The following is a 26,177-nucleotide window of genomic DNA, read 5'->3' as shown; positions in this document are numbered from 1 at the left end:
AGTCTCGCCGTTCCTTGAATATGTCTGACGTTTTCGATTCGTTTCGATTACCGACAGAAGTTTCAGAATCTCCGCGTCTTTCCAGTTTGACATTTTTGTTGCCGTCTTCATGTAAATCGCCCTTCTTCTTCAACCATGGATGTTTGCTTTCTTCCGGTTATGTTTGAGCGGCATTAAACGTCATAAACCTACCCACTCACTTGCTATGGATTTTCACACATTCAACGGGAGATTATCATATGGCAGGGAGCTGGCAGGGTAAACACTATTTGATGTCTGTTCCAATCTATCTGATATTTCGGTATTTTGTGTTTTAGTGACTAAAATCGACCTTAGCCTCCAACTTTTGATGTTGGTCGGGAGCGTAATACAGACAGAAGAAGCTCTTTAAAGAACACTTCTCATCATGACATTTGTTCATGGACATGCAACCACCACATGACCAGTGTATAATACCCATGACAAAAACCAGCATATTCTTGATTTTCACAAAAAAAGTGTTCTCTGTTCTCCCAAAAATGGACCCAAGCAACTCCCTTGTGGAACGCCGCAAGATATTTCTTTGCAGTCAGAAAAACTGCCATTGAAGAATAATCACTGTGCTTTTCCAGAGAGGTCTTTTGGCAGTCCCAAAATGATTTTGCTGTATGAACGTCTCAATAGTTAGGAATGTATCTGTACCTGCAGCTTTACATTAGCTTGTACATATCTTAATCACGTCCACACGGCGAGGTTAACAGAGTTTACATTTGATGAAAAAACAGCACTGGTATCAGTATTTGGTATTGGACCAGTTTGGTAAACAGAATGGGTGAAGGGGGAGAAAAAGTTAGATTTGTGCAACCCTACAGTATATCTCGTGTGTGTTACGGGTGTCAAATGGTGGTTGCTTTGTGACGCAGCTGGTGAGCTTACCCTTCACACTTTTTAGGTTGTTTCAATAAACTCAATGTCAAATCTACTCTGCTGAAGAGGCTTCACATCTCCTAAAATACACCAGCACTAAGATGTGTAATACAAATGACAGATGAAAAGACCAGATGTATAGATTCAAAGTCAATTTTTTTTTTTAATAACGGAGGCCTTTAGTTTGGTCTTTACCTCTCTTTCCCATAGCTTAGTCGGGTGGAGTTAATAATCAGCTGTACAAACATTCAGCCGTGCTCCGCCACGTTCTATGTTATTAAAGAAAAATGGATCCTAATGACTCAAGTCTGAAATTGCCAAAAAAAAAGAAACCTTGTTCCCAAAGCACACTTAAGTCCCCTTGTCTGCCTGTCTGTCTGTGCCCCTCGGTGACCCTTTCAGTATTACAAACAACTCTCAAAAGCAGCACTCACTATGAAATCATGTTGTGTATTATTGAGGAATTTCTGCTAATGCTGGTCAGGAGCTAAGGGGATTACACTTGACCATTTACCCTAACACCCAGAAGCTTAAAGTGTTGTTATTTTAAAGCAGCTAAGTCTTGTCGGCCCTTCAGACTATAAGTCTCTGCCCAAACCACCCAGCAGCACTTTTATTAGCATTCTCTTAAGTCGTAGATGAATAATGTTTAAGTCTTGATGAACACATTGAGTTTAAGGAGGGAAGATTTTATTCTCTGACTGAGATGAAATTATTACATTTAGCTTAACACTTCTGTTAAGGAAGCATTGTAACATGATGAACATTGAAGTAATTATTTCTCCCTATTACACTCCTTTTTGTTTTATGTTAAATTAGTAGAAGTGTTCTGGACGTGACTGTCGTCACCAGAAATACCACAGCGGTTGGTTTGGTTGACATTTCTCTGTGGTTGTGCAAATAATGACTTTTTCAGAAGAAAAGGCAGGTTATGTTGTTGTACAAAGTGTCAGACTTTGATATTTGAGACTAGGGTTTGCATCACGTCTCCGTCGTTGGTTTTTCTTCGAGAGCTGGATTTATGCTTGACACAAAGGTTAACAGGAATCCAGACATAGGTACCTATGGCATAGGTTTCAATTTGTAGTTCATTTTTTTAAGAGATTATTTTTAGGCCTTTATTTCCGCAGGACAGATGAAGACATGAAAGCGGGGAATGACATGCAGCAAAGGGCCGCAGGTCAGAGACGAACCCGCGGCCGCTGCGTCGCGGAGTAAAACTCTATATATGTGCGCCTGCTCTACCAACTGAGCTAACCCGGCCATGGAATCAGATTTTTTTTTGAGGACGGGTACATCAGCTGTGGCGTACCTACGGAGCCGCCACAGGTAGAGTGTGACCGCTAACCTAAAGGAGGTGGCAGACCTTCATACATCATTTTCCTAATGGTCATATTGGCAACATCGGAACTTGGAAGACATTGGAAAACTATTTTTTCTGTTTAAACATGGGGACTTGCTGTTATGGATATAACAGAAATAAAGTGGGTGGCTGAAATTGGGTTTGTCAACAGGGCTATTAAGAGAGAAAACCTCCCATCATCACGGCTTTCGTTAATTAGGTCCACAAAGCCTCCAGAGGGCTCGACAATAAATTCTAGTGTCCCAGAATCAACCCCTACCCTGACACTGCACCAGCACAGCACACTGCTTGGCACTCCGTAATTTCCACACTCGGTTTCAATCTGATCAACAGCAGCTTGATGAATGCCTTAACCGGGCTGGCTTGTAACAGCCCGCTTGATATTTCACTAAACATTTTCTTTCACAGTTTTCGCAGTGTAGTTGAAAAGGGCAGTTCAATTTAAAGCCTTTTAGCTCAACTCAAGTGTAAGATGTCCAGATATAGTGTGATGAGTGAGATACACACTTGGCAAAACAATACTGCCGCCTCAGACGCCATTCTTGACTGAAAGTACTGTTTAATGAGGCTACAGCTAGTGAACCATATTTACGGTCTGTAATAGTCTCTGCAATGTTTTCACTGGCCATTGACATCTGCCATTAAACATACTTTAGAGGAAAGGGAAAGGCAAATTGAAAATAAAATATTCATGTGCACAGCTGATTGGATGAACGCATCGCTCGTCGGGCTGTCACTGTTCTTAGTTCTTAGTTTCTGATTTCCACAGTGGAGAATCATCGTGATGGCTGTTCTGGAGTCATATAGAAATCTAGTTCTGAAGAAGTTTGGGTTGAGAATAGGCTTCATATTAACCTCTACAGCACAGTTTGAATAGTTGTTGGTGAAGTTTGGGAGTTTTAATGAGGTGGTGAATCCCACAGGATGTTTTTAATTTCACTGAGGCACTGGAGAAATTGGTCAGCAGAGTGGAGCCTTCAGCTTGTCAATACAATCTTTAGCTAACTTCAATGAGATACAGGCTCTCATCCAACCTTGTTTTCTGTTTTCTTAACATTGTGTCACGCTGCTCTGATTACAACTGCAAAGCAAACACACGCTGTGATGATCAGTCACCTGCTGAGCTGAAACAGACAGCTTCTGACGCATCGCATCTTATCAATGTGGCGGTTTGACAGTTACATTTAATATGTGGCCTTTGGCGTAAGATGTATGGCTATAACTCATATTTTCTCTAAAGTGAAATAAGCCTATTATGTTTCATAAATATGTAACATTTCCTCGTTGGAGGAGTTATAAAATATATTTTTTTTAAATAATCTTTTAAAAATGTTTATTGTGTTCACCTTCACAGTGATTCTTCAAATGCAGTTAAAGAAAGTGTAAAGAAATATGTTGGTACTTAAAGGTGCCGTAGGTAGGACTGTGAAGATCCAGGACTTAGCCAAAAAATGTGAACATTGACAACTTCTCAGTCCCTCCCCTTTCTGCTAAAGCCCAAATGGTCTCCTAAGCCCCTCCCCCCACAAGGGAGAATGAATGCGCGTGCATGAGCCGTGATTGACACACAGTTAGACACCCCCCCCTGGCCCTGATTGGTGCATCTGAACAGGGAGCGGTGGATTTTTGCAAAACGCACCACAGGCTGTAGGTGGTGCCAGAGGAGACAGATTTTTTTTTTATTGCCTGCTTCATGTAGTTCTACTAGAACATAGGGTCAGTTTTAGCAAATATAACAGAAAGTTAGTTTTATAAGTCTTACCTACTGCATCTTTAAGTCCTGTCTTTGTGCAGCTGTGTCAAAGTGCTTAACATTTGTTATACTTATAGGCTATAAGATGCAGCCTAATGCATTTAAAAAATAGGGTGCTTTTTTATTTCATATTACAAGTGATGTGTCCATTTTTGCCTGCCACTATAAATCAAGCCCATTAAGCTCATTATTTTCAAACCACAATGGATTATGCTTTCTATACTGGGATCCCTAATCTGGCTAAGCATGACTGCTCTTATTCTTGCATGGTGCCCCTCGTCTTTTGAAGAGCAGGCTCAGCCTTGCCCATTACACTAAGTGAGCTTGTTGAGGACAACAATGGCCGTATGAAGGCCAGCATTCTCTGACACTGTTGTTGGAAACCCGTGGGACATTCCACACCTCAGTGGAGCAGACCTGCTAATGAAAGTGTTGTTTCTTTCCTCCCATCACTGGGAGTAATGGTGCATGGAGAGGTGATGAATGCAGGTCTCAGTGTACGTCTATGAGAACAGGGAAGGGGAATGTTTGAAGCCCATTTGGTTCATTCATGACGAGGAGGGACTGGAACAGGGAGAGCTGAGATGCAGACTGAGATCAGTAGAGGAGCCATTAAGGAAGGAAGGCGTGACTCCGTCTCCATTAAAGGTATCATGACGTTACCTCTGTTTGACAACCTTGTATCTTTAGATGTGGTGTTTTCTTTTCACTTGAACTGACGGGCTAAAGGGGCTCTGGATCTGCTGGGCTTCACTAGGCAAGGTCTGATGTAATCCAAACAAAACCCATAAGACCCCCATAACATTTCACCCAATTATCATATTGTCCTGGCTGTCTGTAATTTAGACATTTCCATACCCAATTTCAGAAAGAATGCTCCTCCTGTAACAATTGCCCTTGTTCCTGCTTCAATTCACATGTTTTTACATAACATCTTTCAATATTTGGGGTTAGAGTTTTTAACAGTTCATCTTGACCCCTTGGTCAAGAAATATCTCTGAACACAGGGAGTGAAGTCTGTTCTCAATTACGGCAACATGGCAGAGCTCTCTTGGCTAGCGGTTTTAAACTTTAACATTGAATAAATCAAAGTACAGTTTATTCTTGAATCAGCAGATTTGTGGGAAAATGTCTAGTACCATAAATCAGATCAGAGAGGTCCGGTTTGAACAGACCAAAACTCATTGGACAGGACAGACGCTGTCACAAAGTGTGAGCATCCCAAAACTCGTACACCCTGCACTGTCCCGCTCCTAACGAATGCTAAGTGTTGGTTATGTAGACATCCTGGACAGTACAATGGCTGTCCTTATTTTCCAGCCCTGCATGGGCAGCTCGTTGGGCAAGCTGCCACTGATTTCCAGAGTTAGCCCACAAAGGAAAATATGTCTGAATCCCCCCCGTTAATGAGATTAGACGGCAAAATGAGGATGGTGATGATAATGATGATGAGTAAGGGTGGGAAACTTTGTGAATCCTGCAATTCAGTTGGATTCAGAAGGTTGGTGTCACAGTTAGATTCAGAATAGATTGACGATTTAAAACCTGATCCTCGTTTGGATGAATAGTAAGGAGCGGACTATTTCTTTAGGCTCGTACTCCGCAGAAATGTATTCAGAAAATACTTCACTTGGGTCATGCAAAGCTAATTAAATTAATTTAATTGACCTTTTCGAACAAAACTACATGATAACTGTAGATAACTCCAGCGTGTGCATGCTGTACATCGTCCGGGTGCTGCACTGTGTTCTTGTGGTTGAGTTCCAATTGTTTTTTTTCTAGTCAACATAACTTTATTAACAACATACAAAAAAGTAGTTTTGGCATTTGTGAATCGATTTGAGAATCACAGAGGGTAAGATTCACGATTCATATGTACGTTTTATTACCCCCACTTCTAGTGTGTGCGCATGTGTGTATGCATGTTCAGCACTATTTCTTGACTGATTGACTTCCCATAGTCACTACACCCGGACAAAATGTAGTCCCGCACATAACCCCCTGTAAAGCCACATAGGCTACGTTCACACCGCAAGTCTTAATGCTTAATTCGGATTTTTGTGTTACCTTTTAAAATGTGGCCTATATCAGATTCCAGTGTGAACTGTTTGCAGTTTCAAACTGACCCGCGCGCGCAAAAAGAACAATAACAATGACATCAGACGCAGCACGCTGTTGCACTAAAGTTAGGGAGGTTATGGAGGAAGTAAGCATTTCATTCAAAATGTTTGTGTACTGGCAGCCGTAACATTAATGAGCAGGTGCTGAGGAGAAGAATGAAGAGAAAGAGAGCCAAATTGGCTATTTTGGCCTTTTGCGGCTGCAAATTCACTACAGAAGTCTGTGTGTCTATTTTTTTTTGTAAACGGAGCGGTTACGGTATGATCCTTTATAGTTTTGATTGAATTGAAGTATCTCCCCATACACTAATTAGGTCTAACACCTCACTCTCCCTCCATTGAATGCTCCATCACTGCTCTCCATTTTGTAGGCCTAGTCAAGTTTTTAATTTTACTGTCTGTAAAAAAAGAATTCATATTTAAATAAATCATCAGGAGTCTGGTAGTCTGACTCTCATATTCAAGTTTATGTTCTGCTTGTTTAACGGTTGTTTGGTAATTTGCTCCTAAACACATTTAGAGAGGATTTGAATTGCTATTTTTATTCTCAATTCTTGTCATTTTGGTGCTGGTGATTTTCCTTTGGGGCTGGCTAAAACCTCTTTGGGGGGGGCAAAAATTCCTCTATATTCAGGAAAAACCCTGTAGTAACAATCTTCTTATCTAATTTTTGGATGAAAGCAAATGTGTGTGTTTTTGTGTGTAAGGGAGAGAGAGAACATATGCTGGCATGATGACAGTATTACACAGTAATACCCTGGCAACAAATCAGATTAAATCTCATTTGTCCCACTGGAAAGAACCAATTCATTAAGTGATCACCAGAGCAGAATGGCCTGCAGTGATGAAATGTGTACATGTGCTCATATGGGTAGACACAGCCAAAAAATGACAAGAACAGCAATAAATCTTAACCTGTGCTTGAACGTATTAAGCTCATTAAGGTATTTGAAATGGGACTTTCATGCTCTGCCAGATGATTGTCTTGGCTTAAGGAATATTCATTTGTTATTAAAACAAATGATTAATCACGTGCACGTGTTTTAGTAAACCGATGAAAGATATTCCAAGTACACGTCATCATATGAGATATTAACAGGAAACATGCAGTTTCTCAAAACCATGTTTGAGCAGTGCGTTAGATTAAAGTCAAATATGTTCACATACACTTAAACAGTCTTCCTCTAAGATGAATACACATGATAAGAGGCTCACCTTTTGCACATGTATTCCTCCTCATATTGTAGAAAGCGATTTGTTTCACAAGTTGCTTATTATGTCTTTGTCCTCAAATACATAGTTTGCGACCTTTAATTTGACTTCACTCTACTTTGATCAAAGGGAACTCAACTTTCCATGTTCAGTTGCAGTGTGCTGTGTGTTTGTCCAGTGCAGTTGTTCATATAATTGCCTGTATCCGTTTATTATTGTTTGCGTCTGTGTGTGCATGAATGTTTGTGTGCACATGTGCACTTCTGTGCATGTTTGCAGGAGTTCATGTTCGTGTGTGAATGAGCATTTGTATGTATGTGTTTATGAAGTTCTATGGTTGAATTTTCCAACATGTCCTCACAGCTTCCTTCAAGTCCCTGGTTTCATGTGGCACTGAGGTGCTTGATTTCTTCCCCACTGTTGACCAAACAGTCACATATTAGATGTCTGACATTTCCTTGACATTATCTGTCCATCTGTCTGGATACACGACACCAAAGACAAAGATGCTGAGTTCCTTTTACTTCCAAAAAATCGTTAAAAAAAAGAAATACCCTAAATAATAACTATATATATATATATATATATAGTTATATATAAAAGGTTTATAGACAGAAATTGAAGAGTAAGGTCTGTCAACAAGTCATCATGAAGAGAAGTGACCAAACAAAGAAGCCCCAGGTCATCGGTGTGATTTGCTTGCTGTATGGACTATTGATAGACATTAATGCCAGTGAGTTTGTTTAGATTGTAAGAGGATTTAAACCAGCCTTACTTCTATTTTTTAGGGGTATGTCCGTTTCCACTAAACACTTTTTGTATGATCATTAGCAAATCCCCCTTCTTCTTCACTGCTGTCATATCAAGGTTAAATAATTTCACCAATTTGATTTTCCATTCCTGTGCAAGTCCACCAATTTGCAACGTTTTGTTTTTCAAGTGTATTTGATTGAAAGCGGATCGGATGCAGCTGGATGGTGCCAACTGCGTGCCAAGAAAAAGAGCTTAGATCCTTGAAAGTATATACAGTAACACACTCCAGTGGAGGGGAGTCTGACTTCTGGAGACTGCTGCAGGCTTTTCCTGGTTGTGTAACACAGGCTTCTGCAGCTCAAATGGGGATTTAATAGCTTGTCTCTCTGACTTAACACCGGGTCATGAAATCTTGTGCAGGCTGAGGAGCCTCGTAGCACGATTATTGCTCTGCACCCATGCTAATGTTCAATACAGTAAAATAATCTAGTGCCTGTCACTTGATGCTTATTACCACAATTTATCTGCACTTTTGAAACGTCATAGAAACCTGCATATTGAGGCCGGTACAGCCAGCTGGCAGTAAATGATGTACCTCGCTGGCAATGCTTTAGTTGGCCAAATGGGTCCAAGGAAACGCTCAAGTTAATTAATTAATGAATCAATGACTTGACAAAGATTAATGTATAATAACTCAAATGAAACAAGTAAAGATAACTCTGCATGTAATTGCAGATAAAATAACAGATATCTCTGCCACTGCTTTGTTTTAGCAGGCCGTTTTCCACTCACTGTTCCAACATCTGATTGTGAAACCTCGCAGAGGGCGGCCAATAGAGAAACGCATTTGTGATTCTGCTGTTTCGCAGTGGGCCTCCACCTTAATTTAAGTAATAAAAGCCCAGCATCTACAATTGTACTTAACACTCACTAACAGCGGCCTTCCCATATTTAAAGCTAATGTAAGTTATACGTAAGAGCAATTAGAGTCAATACGATGCTAATTTCAATTTGTGTGGTGCCTATCATTCTTTCTTTTGTTGTGTTAAATTAAGAGTTTTGCAGGCCTGAATGTGGCCAGGACCCCGGGGTCATTGTTATTACTAAGCTATGACCAACAAGCACTGAATTAGCATGTGACTGACCAAAATGTAGGAGTGCCATACTTGCTCTTTTTGGGGAAAAAAAAACTAATTATATGAATTCATGTGTATTAAAAGAAAATGTACGCTGTAAGCTACAGTATAAAAATACAGTTGTAAAAAACAAGAGTAAACGTTGAGGTTAGCATATCTCTCCTGTTACATCAAAACACTGCAGACTTCAGTTAATCCTTGATTCAAAACACATATAAAACACCTGGTGTGAGGTGTCCATTGTTTTAACATGTTCCAGAGGGCACAACTTGCAATGACTAATGATAATTACTTTTTTTCCATAATGATACAAAACCGATAAATCTTTTGCAGGCTGAAACATTAATTCATCACTTTCTTGGGCTTTTCATTGTCACTTGTTAATTAAACTTGTTAAATAAGATAAGCATTTACTTGACTAACAGCTGTCAGTTGCTTTCACACATGCAGCATTTACTATTGACACTTACTTTTGGGACTTATTTTAATCCTCTCTTAAGGAGATACTGTATCAGATGCAGTAATTTGTCAATTCAACACCAATTTCCATGCTGCCACATTGTGTGAATTAAGGCTACATCCACACTTTAAATATGGAAATGTAATGATAGGAGGTAGCTTAAGTGTTAAAGGCATCCACAACTTCAACATAACACTTCTATTTTCCCGTAGGAATGGATTTGGCTGTAATGTTCGCGCTTCAGGATTGGTTACATTGCATTAAAACAATGTTACGTGTTGCCTATGTGTGAAAAGAAAGTCGGTGGCTACATGCTAACGGAAAAAAGGTGGTCCCCAGAAATGATAGCTAATTGATACGGTGGGAATAATGATCTTCTTTACATGCCTGTACATCAGTCATGAAAATCTTTATGCCGCTGTTCAAAGCCTAATGTTAAAAAAATCAGACGCCAAAGATACTATCATCTCAGCTGAGGTACAGTGACCAATGAGAAAACATTCTTTAGTCCACCTACGCTCACTTACTTGCATATAGGCAACTTTTAGTTCCATAAATTGAAAATTGCACACCTGAACTAACAGTTTATAGTAAAAATTTTAACGGAAACTTATATCTACACTTTTTTTTAAATGTACTGGATTTGGACTTTTGAGAATCAGGGTCATACAGTTTCACAGTAATGAGCACAACTACAATTATTCCAATTAAAATGCAAATAAATAAAAGATAAAGATTTTTTTTTAAGATAGGGGACATTAACCTTTCACAGTTTGACATGAAGTCTTATAAATTGCTACTGGTATATGCTTTCTCTGTACTGGCCAGGTTTGTGGCTGGTCTGCATTAAATCAAGACTGTAGAAAAGAGCCAAACCTGGCTGGACTTCAGCCGAGCAATACGAGGCCAAAGTTGTCCACAAGCTCCCACACAGAGGATTAATAGTTAGTGCTTCCTCGCAGAGTGTCACCTGGATCTTGTGGAAAGGTTTTGTGCAGCAGCCACTTTGTGACTTAATTGGTTTGTTATTTGACTGTAAAAGGAAAGAGGATTCTTTTTTTTTTTTTTTTTTTTTGACTATTTGCTTTGAGGTAACTTTACTTTTGCATAGAAATGTTGAAACCTGAGACTTTTTAGCTGGTTAGTTAATAGAAATAGAGCCAATTAATACCAAATAGAGTTCACTCAAAAATGCTTTTACTAACTAAAGCTAAAACTAAGTGATATAAATGAAAATCATATTAATGTTAAATTAAGTAATAAAGTGGCGTGCACAGTAAAAATAAGGGTGATTTCACATGAATATACAGATGCTGATACAACATTTTTAAGTCTATAAAAGTTGAACCACATGGTTTCTGAGCTAACCTGCCCATAAATCCACTTGTGTCTTTCTGGCTCCCGTCCACATTTTTGGTGGCTCAAGTGGAATTTCACAGGTGAGCACGACATACGAAAGTTTTGTGAGACTTTGTTGTTCTCCACAGACTTAAATTCAGACAAGCAAATATCTTGACACTGTCACGTGTGTTTACACGAACCTGGAGTAAAATGAAGGAGTTTCTTTCACTTGGGTGAATTTTTCAACCAACACTGCAAAGTTGCTCTCTGAGATTTATGAGATGACTGTAACTTGAAAAGACTTTTGTAGAAGTTGAAGTATCAACTCAAGCTTTTTACTTAAGTAAAAGTGTAAAAGTACTGGTTTCAAAACTACTTAAAGTATAAAAGTAAAAGTAATGTAAGGCAGAGATCTTCAACAAGGGGTCCTCAAAGTCATTGCAGGGGCCCTCCAAATTATTGTAAATTTTTGAGTCTTTTTATTATCTTTGAGTCTTACAGACACACTTTACACCGTTTAGCTGTCCGTTTTAACCGTGTTTACTCCAGCTGCTAGCTAACCGTAGGCTAACGTTAGCTGCTGCCAACTGTAGTGTTAACTAGCGTCCCGTGCGGCGATGTTTCAGTTCCCTCTAACGTCCGTTTTAGGAGCATCAGAGAGAAGCGCAGGCATTTAAGTGGCACCTAAATAAGGCACCGAAATCCACGTTGCTATTCGGTCCGGTAGATAACGGTCGTTAAGGCACCGGTTCTGTGCAGGTTTGATGGATCGCGTACAAACCAATAGGGTGTCGGAATGACTATGTTTATACTTCTCATCCAACCACAATCAAATTCACTCTATCCGGATGGAGCGATTTGGATAGGGTTTTTTGTGTGTGTTTTTTTTGAACGATGATGAGCCGGAATGAAAACAAGCCAAACTGAAATATGAGTAACGAGGCTATTTTTAAAATGTAAGGAGTAGAAAGTACAGATAATTCCGTGAAAATGTAAGGAATAGAAGTAAAAAGTATGCTGTAAAATAACTACTCCAGTAAAGTATAGATACCCAAAATTTCTACCTAAGTAAGGTAACGAAGTATTTGTACTTCGTTACTTGACACCTCTGGCCATGGGACCTTTAAGACAAAAGTAAAAATTCTTTGATTCCAGCTTCTTAAATGTGAATATGTTCTAGTTTCTTCTCTCCTCTGTGACAGTAAACTGAATATCTATGAGTTGTGGACAAAACAAGACATTTGAGGACGTCATCTTGGGCTTTTGGAAAACACTGATCCACCTTTTTCACAATTCTTTTACATTTCAGAGACCAAACAACTAATCGATTAATCGAGAAAAAAAATCAACAGATTAATCGACTATGAAAATAATCGTTAATTGCAGCCCTACTTTAAAGAGCTGATATACTAATAAAAGATGACACCACTGAAACAAAAATGACCACTGTCACGATTGAAAAAGTCGTGACTTTTTTCTAAACAACATTTAGCGGTGCTCTTTCCAGCATTGGATGTAAAATCCGTGTAGGTGAATCACAATTTATAAGAAGGTTACCGAAAAGTTACGTGAAGCAGGGTTTGTCTGTATGTCCAGACGCTAACCGTGGGTTGCTGTTTACATCAGGATATTGCCAATTGATTACAAATTCCATGTATACAGGAGTAACTCTCTCTGCTCACGCATGTAAACGGGTTATTCCGAATGTTTCAGAAACCTGAATAGTGACCATAACCCGACCATAACCCGAAAATTGACAGCTTGTAAACGTAGTCAATGAGTGTGTTATCAAGCAAAGAGAGCAAGCAGTAGCGGTGTCCAACTGAGAAGTGCATGTGTGGCTGTGAGGAAAAAAGCGAGAGAAAAAAAGAGATCCCAAAGACGATGTCAAGTGAGTTAACGGTTAACAATAAACAAGAAGCTTCTCAAGACATGGTGGCTTCATCTTTTGTTAATAAGCCTACTGTCGTGAAGTAAAGGGTGTTACCCCCAAAAGAACATCAGCCCTGGATAGAACGTCTCCCCAGCTGCTTCCCGGCTGGTCTTGGAGCCCGAAACAGGAAAAGTGTAACATCTTATATCAAATTTTTATAACCTATAAAGTCAGAAACTTCATCCAACGTCTGAATGCTCAAGTCCAATTTTATATATATCCTTGAGTCCGAGTCAAGTCTTGAGTCCTCAGTCCGCGAGTCCAAGTCACGAGTCCAGAGAATAGATTCTCGAGTCTGACTCGAGTCCTGAGAATAGAGACTTGAGTCCGACTCGAGTCCGAGTCCATGACTCCATTACTGATACCAGTACACACTTTTTCCGTCCAGCTTGTTAAAAACGGTTGATAACAGTGTTGCCTGCTCTAACAGCCTGTAGTTGTAGCTTCTAGATAAGATCTTTTCAGTGGAACATGTTTCATCTTGATTAATAGTTGTTGCTTCATGGATGACTGACAGATATTGGTCTGAACACAATTGGAAATGTGATGGTCTGCTGCTTTCACTTTTTTTTTGCCGCCGTAAAGGAGAGAAAGGAAGAGATATCATATAAACCTGCGGTGTGTGGTTGTGTTTTTACCTCTCAAGTTTCCTACGAAGCAAGTAGCAGATAATGTTTCTGACTTCTGTGGAAGACGCTGCTATTTCTCTTTTTTTGTCTCATACACTTTCTTCCTCCCCATTACTGTATATATACATGAGACACACATGCGCACACACACACACACACGCGTGCACACACGCACTAAGCATTTGCGCAAGTGTCCACACACGTCAGACCAACACATACCTACATAAACATGTGTATCAGATTCCTCCCACCACCCAGAGTCAGTTCCACGCTGTGGATGAAGGTTTTCAGAGAAGACTGTTTGTGTTTTGGGGGTTTGTCTGAGCTGTGGTAGCTGAGATCATTAAATCTGTGAGACCTTAACAGCAACGCCACTGTTTGGCCTCTTAGCTCATTTCACCACTCTGTTTCACTCTCTGTGTGCCTTTACAAAGGTTTTTACAACCTTGGTGGTATTTATTTTTTGGGGCATTTCTGCCTTTATTGGATAGGAAAGCAGAGAGATATGAAAGGGGAGGGGGTGGGGGGGAGACATGCAGGAAAACCGTCACAGGTCAGATTCGAACCCTAGACCTTCTGCGTCAAGGAATAAACCTTTGCATATGTGCGCCCGCGCTACCAACTGAGCTAACTGGCCACATGGATATGAACACTTTTTAAACTTTTCAAACAGCATGACTTTAGGGATGGCAATGTTGGTCTGTCCAACACTTTGTTACATAAAGAAATATCTCAACGTTTAGATAGATTGCCATGGAATTTGATACAGACATTCATGGTCCCCAGAGGTAGAAACACACTGACTTTGGTGATCCCCTGACTTTTCCTTCACCTTGAGGGGGGACAGTTTGGTTTTCAGTGAAATGTCCAAACAGCTATGGGATGGATTGCCATGAAAATTGGTACAGACATTCATGGTCCCCAGAGGATGAAAACTAATGACTTATGTGATAATGTGACTTTAGCTCAAAGACACTGCTATACCTCAGTATAGCATCACAGAGCTGCTAGCGTGAGACTTGTTATTTAACAGATACAGTAGAAGATCACACTTTGCTTCACTCAGTTGTACCATAAAATGCATGGGACATGAGTGATCTTAAACAAGTTTTAAACAAGTCCAGTGCCACTTAGGACATCCTAAAATTTACATTTTCCATAAATACAAATTAATTTGCAACATTATAGATATGACAGAAAATACGGAAAAGCATAATAGGTCTCTTTTAAGAATACTTTACAACTGAATCCCACAATCGTAGTCTAAAATCAGATACAAACCCCTCTCTGTCCCCGTATCTCTGTGTGCTTTCTCTTCACCACAGCACTTCTTACACTGAACTAAAATTAGTGGAAATCTTTTTTTTGTGTGTGTATCTTGTGTCGTTAGTGTAGCTTTGACAGTTGTTATTTTGGTCGTAACCTCACATGACAGCAGCATGTTTATGCGAGCACCATCCTCAGTGAATGCAAAGGGACACTTTTCTGAAAACTGACCTCCCAACACATTTAGGATGTTTGGATGCTTTTCATATTTTGTTGGCTGTTTATAAGTCTGTGGTTGTGAGGTTGTGGGTCGTGGCAGACGTCTGCACAACAACAATTATCTCGCTCTTCCCTCTGTCTCGCTCTCTCTCTGTCTTTCCATCTTTCCACCTATACCTCTTGATCATTTTCTCTTTTTTTCCTCTCCTTCCTCCCACCGTCTGTCTCTGAATATTGATTTTGCCTGCTGTTTATCCCTCTCAACCCTTTTGTCTCCTTTATTGATTAGTCTTTTGCCCACAATAAACAGATGCATTCCTCAGATGGTTTGGATGTTTCTACTGTTGCTTAAAGGTCGAGTGTCTTGTGCTTTGAGTCAGTGTTGTTGTTTAGAGCAAGGGAACAGATGCAAGCTGACGGAAAGTGTTTACATGCATGGAGTGCTAGTGTGTGTGTGCAAACCCGTTCAGTTGTGTTTGCCAGCGGTGCTTTGGGTCTGAGTCTGGGCCAGTGGTTTAAAGGGAATTGCACTCGTAAATACCGCTGTGTGGGTTTTTGATTCCTGCTGTCTCTCTATCTGACTTCTGCGCAGTCAAGAAGTTGGAGATTGATTTCTGGCACTGCTGTCAGAGCTGATTGAGAACATGTTGCCTTAACAACATTTACCCATCATCCTTTGCAGTAGGAGATTTTGCTTTTTGCTCACAGGTTTCTCTATATAGCTCCTCCTACAGCTTCAGAATAGATATTTGGCAGCTCCTATGTTTACTTGTGTCTGACTCCTCGCTCTGTCAGTCTGCTGTTTCCTCTTTCTCTGTTCCTCCGACAATGCTTTCCTAGCTTTTGTGTTCTTTTTTGCCGGCTCAGCCATGACGATAGTGTGACAAACTCCATCGCTACCTTGTTAGCCAGTTCCTGAATGGGCGTATGCGTGCAGTGCAATTTGTTGCATCGTGAGACCTGTTATCACGCAATGCTTCCTGACGCTGAGGCCGGCGACTCGCCAGCCCAAAATTGCAAGGGTGGTTTTTCAGCTCACAGGCGATATGGGGGAGCGAGACCACCGCCATTCAACTCGAAAAAGTCATATAACCATTCCAATGACTCCGAAGCTGTTCAGTTAAGATAAATTAAGTTAAAAAAAAACTGCATAGTTCCCCTTTAAAGGTCCCATGACATGATGCTCTTTGGATGCTTTTATATAGACCTTAATGGTCCCCTAATACTGTATCTGAAGTCTCTTTCCCGAAATTCAGCCTTGGTGCAGAATTACAGCCGCTAGAGCCAGTAGAGGGTGAGGGTGTGGCCTTGACCAACTGCCACTTTGCTCGTTTGCAAGCCATGATGTCTCTCTCTCATGGGTGGGCCAAATTCTCTGGGCGGGAGAAGCAGAGAAAGGGGAGGTAACCTTGCTCCTTATGACCTCATAAGGAGAAGATTCCAGATCGGCCCATCTGAGCTACCCAGGGCTCGGTTTACACCTATCACCATTTCTAGCCACTGGGGGACCATAGGCAGGCTGGGGGAACGCATATTAATGTTAAAAAACCTCATGAGAATTAAGTCATAATATTTTTTTGAGAAAGAATACATTTGAATACTGTCGTAGTAAACAGGTGACCAGTCTAGCATCTTTTAGGTGTCAAAAGATACTTTATTGAATTATTACCTTTATTCCCTCAAAATATTATGACTTTATTCCTGAAACAGTGGCTCTAATATTCTGTCTGTCATAGAGAATAATAACATAATAAAATGTACTCTGAGTTAACCTAACGATGTTGGTTGCTAATTGGTACATTATCACAAAGAAAGATTCACACTATATACTTACCTTGTGCCCTTCGCATTCACATGCATGACATAATTAATAAAGAATAACAATGAATGAAATATGAACCATCCTAAAAGTACTCCCAAAAGTAATATAGTGTCAGTTAGCAGGTGATGATGAATCTTTGGTGCTGTCAGTGGTTGCAACTTGGCTACATTTTCATGCGTGAATGCGGATAATCTTGATATTATTTGCTCCTCTTTCTCTGTTTGCGTGACAACACACACACACACACACACAGTGTGAATACTCGGATGGTCAGTGTGTATCCACACTAAGTGCTCGCAGCTGTATTGGTTTGAATCTCGGCATGAAACAGTGTTGTTCTTGACTCGTGCCGTCCTGAAGATTAACAGCGTTCCTTCAGTCGACAGACAAGCCATGTAGATTGATGGCTGTTTTCCTTGTGGCTCGCTGTGTTTTTAAGACCCTTGTGTTGTTTCTTAGTGGACTGATGGGCTGAGTAGCTGGCCGGCTGCTGGGAGAGGGAGAGGGAGAGGGAGAGGGAGGGAAAGTCTGTGTACAGTAGATATCTGTGGTTGCCAACTCTCACAAACTCTTCTCTCGAAGGTTTGGTCACAGAGTGTGGGATGACAGGTGCCACCGTAGTGTGTTTCTACAATTATTTGCATACTAATATAATAATGAAGGAATTAACTTTTGTATGTTGTCAGGCTTAGAACTCATCTCATGTTGACACTTTTTTTCTTCAATTGATAATCAGATGATTCTATCAACTGAGATTAGTGTCTAAAATATGTATATTGGTTTTATTATATTGATTACTGATTAATCTGTCACTGACTTTTCATTCATTAATTATTCAGTCTATAAAATGTCAGAAAACAGTTCAAAGAGCTCAAGATGACACCTTGGAACTGCTAGTTTTGTCTAAGACTTTCAATTCTCAATGACGTAAATCATTTGAGAAGCTGAACCCACCAAATATTTGGCATTTGTTCTTAACAATTATATCAAATATCAGAATTGTTGCTAATCACTGACTGTGAGTGACCCTTCATGTCTTCATGTCTTTCAATTTTCATTCATTTGTCATTCAGTGCTTTATCATGAGAGATGTGTACACATGTTGGCATGTCTGTGTCTCAGGGTGTGTTGGTTGGGACTCATGTGCAGCTTGTTCGCTGTGTAGTGCAGCACGAGAGTGGGGGGTTTGAGAAGTTGACATTTCAATCACCACAATCCCCAGTACACACACACACACACACACAGAGAGAGAGAGAGACCTCCAGCCATTTGGTTTGAGGCTGATTCCCTGTGACAGCCTAAATATTTGGCTGCGTCCGGGCACCAGGGTAAATGCACCCCACAAGAATGTTTTTACAGGGTGAGAGAGAGAGAGAGAGAGAGAGAGAGAGAGAGAGAGAGAGAGAGAGAGAGAGAGAGAGAGAGAGAGAGAGAGAGAGAGAGAGAGAGATTTGTTCGCGGATCAAATGTTCATTGTAACAAACCCCCAGTTTAGCATTCATAGGCATACACTGTCAGCAGATCATATTTATTGATGTATTTGTTATTTTAGACTTGACAATATAAAATGCAGTTGTAATACAAAGTAATATAAATTTGTCTTTATGTTTTAAGTGTTGTAAACTTAAAAGTGTTGTAAAGTGTAAAGTGTTGTTAAGTGTGTAAACTGTACATTACTTAAAATGTCCCTATAGATGCTTACAACTACTTAGTGGACTGACAACTGAAATAATCACCAATACATCTGATAATCAATTAATCTTTTCCTTTACCTATAATGTCTCAAAGGGAAATGTGTCTCGAAGACATGGTGGAAGATAGTGTGCACACAGACTTGAACATTGGATACATAAAACAATACAAATCATTATGACAGTTTGATGTCATGGGATTTAAAATCATTTTAAAAAAGACGGCCTTTTGTAATGTCAATTTTCAAGTTCAAAATTGATTATCTTTGGGTTTCGGACTGTCGATCAGCTGAAACAAGCAATATGAAGACGTCATTGTGGGCTTTTCACACATTTTAAAGATTCAAAGATTGATTGAATACTGACTGAGTAATCAATAAAAATAATAACCCCTGCTTAAATATATCCTGTCCAGTCAAAACCCATTTTTTCACATTTTGTGCACTGACCTCAGCTGTCTGTCTGAGAGAGCTGTTCGTGTCAACATTCATTGATTGAACTTGACAAGATCAAAAGGAATACGATATATCAGTTATGCCAGAGGATGGATTTTCCTTTCAAAAAGAGGAGGAAAAACTATTTTTGGTCATCATTATTGTCAAAGGGATTTTTCTCTGTGTGGCTGGGCGATGAAATCATCAGCTTTCTTTTTGTCTTTTGTGTTTCATATTTTCCTACTCTCCTGTGTAGGAAATGTAGGCCCCTTATTTCCTTTCTTTTGTCTCATATTTGAAAATTAATAAAGCTATCTTCAAAGGATTGCTTTGAGCTCAGCAGAGGCTGCGGTAATCCACAATGATGAAGCATTTAAACACACACACACGCACGCACGCACGCACGCACGCACGCGCACGCACGCACGCACGCACCCACGCACGCACACACACACACGTTCATGAGTACATGGACAGACACATACATGCACATACAAAAATATGTAGCGAAAAGCCCTAATCTTGTACAGGTGTACACACACTTAAATGCACACACACACACACACACACACACACACACACACACACACACACACACACACACACATCATGAGTGAGCTGAGGAATGCAGGGGTCAAATCTTTAAAGACCTGGCTGATAGAGGGGATGTATAGGATCAAAGGAGAGAGAAAGGGAGGGATAGATGGATGGAAGGAGGCACAGGAGGAGAGAGAGGGAGGGAATGTACAGGATCAAAAGGGAGAGGAAGGGAGTGAAATGATGGAAGGATGAATGGAGGAGCGAAAGCCATTGGCCCAGTCGGAGGTGGCGGAGGAGGAGAAAACTCAGGAGGGAGTTGGAAAGAGGGATTGGAGGAGAGAAAAGAGGGAGATGGGAGGAAAAAGAGGTAGATGGGGAAGGATATAGTGATGAAGTGTAAAAACATTATAGATAACTGACAGGTGTGTGTGTGTGTGTGTGTGTGTGTGTGTTTGTGTGTGTGGGTGGGTGGGTTTGTGTGTGTGTGTGTGTCTGTTTAAATGGTGGGGTTTCAGCGAGAAAGTAAAAGCTCACTTGTGCAGTGGTGAGAGATTTATGCGTGTGTGTGTGTCTGTGAATGCCAGTGAATACCTGCTGAATGAAGCTGTGACTATGTGTTGCAGCTGCATTACCCATTAGCTACTTTTGACAGTAATTTCTTTATAAATTACTATATTTTTTACATTTCCCCTGTCCCTAATAAGCAGCATTTGCATTTCCCACCACCAAAAACACATTTGTTGAAGAATTAAAAAAAAAAGAAACTTCAAAAAAGAAACTTCAATTATGCTAGGGGAATACTCCACCAAATGTCTTTGGTATTCCAAATCGTCATTACCTGGAGGCTTTAGAGGTGACTCTGAAAGATTTTTGAGCTCACTTCTGTCAGAGGTGCTGTCAGCTTAGATTCACAAGAGTTACAATGGTTTCCAATGCAGACCCAATCTCGTGGCTGTGTAAAAATTGTCAATAGAAACTTCTCAAACCACTTGTGCAGCAAATCAACTCCAATGTTTATCGGTATGTTCAAACTAGGAACTGCCATTAGCCTCGCTATAGGAGGTGTAGTTATTTAATATAATTTTACTTTACAGTTTTCTGACAAAGTCAAGAGCCACAAAATTAGTCAAAAGTGGCCGTCCTTCCCAAAACAGCGGCAGTAATACCTTATTTCATTGTTTGCCAGTTGCCATAAAACTAAACAAAGAGGAAGAAGAAGTGATTAGGGCTGGCTATTGAACCTCAATACTGTAGTGATCCGTAGCACAGAGTAACGAAAACTGTTTAGTACCAAATGTTGGCATCGTATGGCAGATTGTTATTTTATTCTTTCATCGGCTCTTTTTAGTAGGGCTATCCTCGACTAAAGAAATTCTTAGAACACTCATCTGATTTCGTCAACTAATCTATTAGTTGATTTAATCGACAACTCTTTAAAACTGAGTTTCCCCACAAAGCGTAATGCAAAAGCATCACTTTAAATCTGAGATGTGCTGATATGTTTCTCGGAAATAAGTAATTCAGCATGAAAAAGCATTAAAAAAATGACTAAGACCAAAACGACAGATTAGTCAAATAATCAAGTAAAAGTGGACAGTGTTTAGGCAACATTATCGATGTTAGGGTTATGGGTGCAAATATTTAAAAAAAACTAGAAAACCTTCAGCATGGACAACTGTGACCTATGACCTCATCACGTATTGGGTCCTATGCGATTTGTTATAATCAGCCCTGAAATCCGCTGCTAAAATCAGCCCCTTAACCCCCACATCACCTGGAAGATGAAATAGAGGACAAGTTACTTCCTGCAGTTCAAATTAAACAATGTAGTCAAATAAGCAGGTGTTGGCGTGTAAATACATATGGGACTACCTGAGGACAGAGTCTCTGTAAAACCCTGGCAGGGCTGCTGTTCTCCTAGGTCTTGTTTTTAAGGCCGACTGCTCCGACTAACATTTCACTGATAACATCACTCATACAGTAACTCAGAATCCCTATCTCTGTCTATTTCTGTCTGTCTTCATGCTCTCCTCCTCTGACATTTCATTGATAACATCAGTACTTAGAGTCCATTTCTCTCATTATCTCTCTCTTTCTGTCTGTCTTTCCCTCTCTCTCTCAGCTGTTGTGTTTCTTTCTCTGCTGCTTCCTGGTAGAAATGATAGACTGCTCTCCCCACTCTCTCTCTCTCTCTCTCTTACATCTCACGCTATATGATGAATGAATGAATGAATAATTTTATTATTGTGTCATGCATACAACAAAATATGCCCAGCCCACATTACAAGACACACAATTAATTACGACAAAGGACAAGATGCCAAAGTAACAACATACCCTTAACAATTAAACCTTCTAGTCTTTTTTGCCAAGCTTTAGAAACAAAGTCGCCAACTTATATATATTCAATTTAAACAACCACTCCAATTGGTCATCATCCGTGCACCAGAACGTTTCAGGATTTTGGACAGATGTTTCATGTAAGGTCTGTGTTCTTAACTCACCATAATACGGACAGTACAAAGAAAATGCGATTCATTTAGAGAGAGAGTTGTGTTACTCTGATATTATCAGGGAGTCAGGAGGAAACAGAGGAGCTGATGGAAGTCTTCATTTGTACTTGGGAGATGGCCAAGGCTCATTGAATTGGCTGCAAGTGCTGTGTGTGTGTGTGTGTGTGTGTGTGTGTGTGTGTGTGTGTGTGTGTGTGTGTGTGTGGCTGTCTGAGCACATGGTTCGTCAACAAAGTGTGGACAGGTTACTTTTGAAACTCTTGTTTCAACACAGAGACAAGTTTTTCTGCTCACGCACACACAATCATTCAGAAAAAACACACTCACCAAGAGAAAGATAGTTGCATGCAGGCAAACACACGCTCCTCTTTAGTTTCCTACGAAATTAAATTGGAAATGTTACTGACACATTCTCCAACTCCAAGTGTAAGCACGTACAATCAGAATAACATCAATTAGCCTGCGGCTTTACCATACAAGGAGTTTATCTTGGTGTTTACGAGCTGCTCACATTGCACCAGATTCATACTGTGACAGGACCTCAGATACAGTTTACATACACTATACATTTATATACAGACAAAATGTGTTGCAAATACCTGAAGTTATCTTATCTATTAGACGGCAGTGTTGAGTTTGAAATATTATAGCCTACTGGGGATGAAACTGACATGGCATGAAAGCAGTCTGATGTTGAACAGCGGTTTGAGCGTCGCAGGCTATCGTGGCGTCATGCTGTCGTGCCGTCATGCTGTCCTGCTGTTAAAAGTGGGCTTTCTCCTCAGTAGGGCTGAGTGATGAATTACAACTAAAACATACAGTAAATAGTTCAAATTTCATCCCATAGATTTCATCCCCTAAATCTGAACTACGTTGCCAAATTGACGTTGTTCTGTTCATTTATGGCACCCCGCTTTTCCTCACAAGCCTCACATTTGTTGTCGTCGCAATGAAAAAAGGTTCACACTACATGATATCAGCTTGGTAATGGTGCAATGACGGGAACATTTGTGAGACCTCATTGGGGTAGAAAAAAATTAATTACAATTGTCCGTTGTCTTTATAGACTACTGTATGACATTTAAATTTGAATAGATCCACTTTTTACATGTTCAAATGATTTTCAAAGAAAAAGTAACAGCGCTACTACTCACTATAACTGCTGAACTGGTATGGTGGAGGTGCTTGTGTTAAGTGTGTCTGCTTTTGTGGAACTGTGAAAACAGGTTGACATGTCTCACTTCTAATGATGCTGCTGCTGGCAAATTGATAATTGGCCCTAGTGCGTACAGTTGCTAAGTGGATATTCTCAACAGAATAACGATTGTTGGAAAGTGAGCCAACATTTCATAAATGCAATTAATGTAACCTCTTCTCAGAGACACTCCACTAAGCATGCTTGCTACTTTTCTTGCAAATCCTAAGCTGAGCCAACACACTTCAGAGAGAGAGCAGCAAGAGTTTTTTCAGCCGAGCCACCGAACACTCCAAATCTCCACATGTGGGAATCTGACTGTGATGATGTTTGCTCTGGATGCACACACCCACCCCACTCAATCTCAATAAGAGGGGACATTTCCATGACAAAGGACAATTATTGACTTTCACTGGCTGCGCTTGCTTTGATATCAGCAAGGGGTGTGTCTGTGTGTCTGTGTGTGCGTGCTGATGGGGGCAGCAGTGGAGGAGAAGAAGAAGAAGAAACAGTGGGACCTGATGAAAGGAGCCGAGTGGGAAAATGCACCCGCTGACCCACAGTGCACTAACAGAAGAGGAGGATCACAGCGGAAAGAAAGAAATCATTCATTAAGGTTTTCTTTCTTTCACTCCAACTCGCCGCTCCTGTTTTCTGTATCCTTCCTCACTTTCTTGCTTGTGTTTTCTTTCTATCTCTTTCCATCCCTTAACCTCTCACTTTTTTTTTTTAACTCTCCTTTTTATCTGGCTATGGCTGATCCTCCCCCTCTCTCTCCCCCTCCGCCTCCTCCCTTCACAGCCATAATTTAAGGGGCTGAAAGGCACGGCAAGCGGAGAAAGAGGAGAAGAGAGAGCTCAGAAAAAGGGGAGACCCTGCAGATGAGGGCCTTCCTTCACGGACGTGGCACAGATGTGAGGGTGTTTTTGTGAAATGAGTCGGGGAGGGGCGGCGATAGGCTAATTTGCGTGGCATAAAGACGGGGCCCTTTTCATATGCAGAGCGCTACTTTGATGCGCGGCCGATGAAAGCTGGATGGAGCGCAGGGGAGAGGAGAAGAGAGGCTGACGGAGGGGTTCTTTGTCCCCTGACAAGAAGGCATCTGCTCCAGGCTGCCCTCTTCTCCTCCTCTCCTCTGCTATACCGAGGCTCCCACAATGGGCCAGCCGAGAGAGAAAAGTGTCATCAGAGCACCTTAGAAAACAGAACATGAAAAAAAGAAAACAGCCGCTTGGGTTGGCCTGGTTGGCATACGGGTATGCATATCAATACAGAATTCATTTAACAAAGATCTGAGCGTACACGCGCACACGCCAGCACGCACACACACACACACACACACACACACACACACACACACACACACACACGAACGAATACATACACAGATGCATACTGAATTGTAAAAACATGCAGACATACTGTAGATACATTTACATAGTTCCACAGCTGACAAAACACATCTTCACTTTGACTGATTGCTCCCATTGAGAAACAAATAAGCCATACAAACTTTCCTCTTTTATTGGACTCAAGATCAATAGCTGCAGGGTGAAAGGTGTGCATGTGTGTGTGTGTGTGTGTGTGTGTGTGTGGTGTGTGTGTGTGTGTGTGTGTGGGGGTAAATAGATCAGAGGGAGAGCATGTGCTGAGGTGAGTGGCGGTGGTTTCTGTGTGTCTCAGTCTTGCGTTTGTGTGTTGAGACCATAGAACCTTCAGAGTGTGTGTTTAATGTGTATTGGTGTGCATGTATGCATATGTGTGTCCCCGCGGCACTGATCATAGGCGGCAGGCTCACCAGGGTCCTCTCACCAAACACTGGCTGATTTCACGCTCGCACAATAGCTGAATCTCTGCAGCAGAGCACAGAGGGTTTGTGCAGGAAAAACCCAAACGGTCTCCTTTGCTATAATAGTTAGTTGGAGAATATATTATAGAAAATCTAAATACTTGTTACTACCTGTTGGGTTTTAGATCACATCTGGGCTTTTGCCACTTAAGATTGTGTATTAAAATGATATGTGTGCGTATTTCTGAATTTTAGCCATGCTAGCAGCATAGCTGGAGTGGTGGCAATATTTGTTTTGGCTGGTCAGTTGGTTGTCCCACCACTTTGGTCCAGACTGAAATATTTCCAAAACTATTGGACAGATTGAGATGACATTTTGTTAATACATTCATCCCAGACTCCTTCCGATTTTGGATCCTCTGACCTTTCTTCTAGGGCCACCATATGGTTCACATATGGTTCTACACAAATATTGGATGGATACAGACATTCATGTTTCCATCAGGACGAGTCCTTAATAACTTTGTTAAAAAATCAAATTTTTCCAATACTTTATAACCAGATACCTGCAAAACTAGTGATATTACCATCAGCTTCAAATGCAGTGTGCGTTTAGTGCTTATTAGCAAACTAAACTAAAGGGGCTTTCACACCGCCTCAAGCTTACTCTGCGCTTCCAGTCATTTCAATGAGGCAAAGGGGGAAGCGGTTTTGATCGCGGGGGTAGGGGTATAAAGAGGTTGCCCAGATCTTGCTCTGACGCCCAGAGTTCACCGTCCTGAACTGGCAGTAACCACCGGGTGGCAGGAGCCGCTTTTAAAAACGCTTTGTTTTTTAGGGACACGCTCTTAAAGGTATCCAGTTGTCAGGACGGTTGTCAGGACGGTCTCACAGAGCTGCTACCATGATTGCAGACTGTTTGGATATGTTTGCATCTGTGATTGGCTGTAACAGATGAAACAAATCTTCTACTTGAAACCTATTTTAACTTCACAGCATCCATCTATAATCCCCCTTCAGAGTCGGAAACATGAGCATGAGCATAAATGACCACTTAACTCAAGGAAGTTCTTTAACTTGAGTCAACATTTTATACTTTTGA

General features: G+C 40.7%; 1 protein-coding gene across 1 annotated transcript in view; it reads left to right on the top strand.

Annotated features, from left to right (window-relative positions):
- The window catches only part of trabd2a (TraB domain containing 2A), a 60,493-nt gene that overhangs the window by 2,919 nt on the left and 31,397 nt on the right, over positions 1-26,177 (top strand). The window lies entirely within an intron of this gene.

Source organism: Perca flavescens, chromosome 16 (genome assembly GCF_004354835.1).
Source record: "Perca flavescens isolate YP-PL-M2 chromosome 16, PFLA_1.0, whole genome shotgun sequence".
In the NCBI taxonomy this organism is placed as follows: Eukaryota; Metazoa; Chordata; class Actinopteri; order Perciformes; family Percidae; genus Perca; species Perca flavescens.
This window is presented reverse-complemented; position numbering and strand designations above follow the sequence as displayed.